Raw genomic sequence first — 2,047 nt, 5'->3', positions numbered from 1 at the left:
ATTTCTGTAACAATTTGAATTTCATGTTGTTTGCGTATTACCATAGAGATGATGATAATTATTTAAAACCGTTATTCAATCATTTGATATGTACACAATATTTAAATATGTTACATATAAAATTGATTAATACATATATTCTACAGCCATAATATTGTAAAGTTTTGTATACGCTATTGTTTGTTCAAGTGCCTGAAGATGCACAAGGGCGAAAACGTTAGCACATTAGTTTGTTCTTAATATTCAATGAATATTTACATTTTTAAGTTTTGTTGATGCTTTTTAAACTATGATAAGTCATTTGACTGAATACTAAAAAAAAAAAAAAAAAAAAAAAAAACATTATATAGGCCTATTATATTACGTTCCTAATTACGTTAGGTGAAGAATACAATGCGTGCAGTTTTGCGTTGTGTAACTTTCTCCATTCTCCTGTAACGTCATCCGTCTTAGCCCCAAATATTTGACTAAGTACCTCATTCTCGAACACCATTAACCTCTGTCCTTAGATTTATATTAAACTTATTAACTACTATATTTCCAGGCAGATTTTCTGCGTCATCATACGATGAAAGAGTAATGGAATGGAGAAAAATTCTCTCCGGCGCCGGGATTTGAACCCGGGTTTTCAGCTCTACGTGCTGATGCTTTATCCACTAAGCCACACCGGATACCACCCCGGCGTCGGACAGAATTGTCTCTGATTAAGTTCTAACTCTTGGGTTCCCTCTAGTGGCCGCCCTCTGCACTACGTCATAGATGTCTATGAACATAGGACAGAAGTCCACACATGTACTGAGGTGCACTCGTTATGAGTGACTAGTTGGCCGGGATCCGACGGAATAAGCGCTGTCTTAAATCACGAAGTGATTTACGCATATCATATATATTATTTTAATGTACCGAAGTACATATGATATTTCCAGGCAGATTTTCTGCGTCATCATACGATGAAAGAGTAATGGAACGGAGACAACGCCGGGGTGGTATCCGGTGTGGCTTAGTGGATAAAGCATCAGCATGTAGAGCTGAAAACCCGGGTTCAAATCCCGGCGCCGGAGAGAATTTTTCTCCGTTCCATTGCTCTCTCATCGTATTATTAACTACTTCCGATATATCTCTACACATCCTATGACATCAAATGTCAAAAACGTCAGCTGGGATTTTTTTAATTGGGGAACATTTTCTTTTATTTGCCGTAAATATACCACATGTAACTCTGACTTTAACTCCCTTTCGAAATTGCTATACTAGGAGCTTCTACTCGTCGGCTCGAAGTTGGACCTGCGAGTACTATTAAATTAACAGTTACAATTATAGTTTTAACATTACAATGAATTGCGGTAATGATCTTTAGTAAGAAACAGAACAGTACTTAAAACAAAGGTAGCTTCACATTTGAAGTCAGACGGTCCAACTTAAAACTGCCAATGACAAGTCGGTATATCAGGAATTAGTGTTGCCCACACATCAGATGCACTGATCTTCCTCAATCGAAGTCCGCACGACAGCAGGGTTATCTGATTCACTTTGCAACACGCTATGGGCTGAATTTCAAGTAGCATCGAACGTGGTCGCAAAAAATGAACACTGAGATGTACTCTCTAGAAAGGAAATATTTATTTCTTTACTTTACTCAAGAAGGAAACACAACGCTGAAAAACAGTTAAAGTCACTTTCAAATACCAAGGAACATAAAAAAGAGTCTATAAATATTCATCACTAATCTTCGAACTGTGTAAAATGCCTGGCTTACATCAACATAAATAACACAATCTGAATATTTCGTTAGTGGTAACATGGCCCATTCGAGCAGTCCAACAATTGGCTACGGTAGTTTCAAGCCATGAGTAGGCTATGTATAAAAATGAGCAATGTATCTTTAAGACATCTCTAATGCCATTCTTGCTGTATACTGTACAGATACGAGTGAATTGGTTGAAATAGAAATAATAAATCTTTCGCGAGTAGATATCCGCATATCATCAGCTAAGTACCAGGTCCCATCATAACAATTTACTCATTATACCCTACCACAAGACATCTT

General features: G+C 37.1%; 1 non-coding gene across 1 annotated transcript; it reads left to right on the top strand.

Moving 5' to 3' along the window:
- Window positions 1-989: 989 nt before the first annotated feature.
- Window positions 990-1,061, top strand: TRNAY-GUA (transfer RNA tyrosine (anticodon GUA)). Its single transcript has one exon. It is a non-coding gene; the product is annotated as a tRNA-Tyr (tRNA).
- The last annotated feature ends 986 nt before the right edge of the window (window positions 1,062-2,047 follow it).

Source organism: Periplaneta americana, chromosome 5, assembly GCF_040183065.1.
Source record: "Periplaneta americana isolate PAMFEO1 chromosome 5, P.americana_PAMFEO1_priV1, whole genome shotgun sequence".
Classification (NCBI taxonomy): domain Eukaryota; kingdom Metazoa; phylum Arthropoda; class Insecta; order Blattodea; family Blattidae; genus Periplaneta; species Periplaneta americana.
The sequence above is the reverse complement of the archived record's forward strand: the minus strand, read 5'-3'. Positions and strand labels throughout refer to the sequence as shown.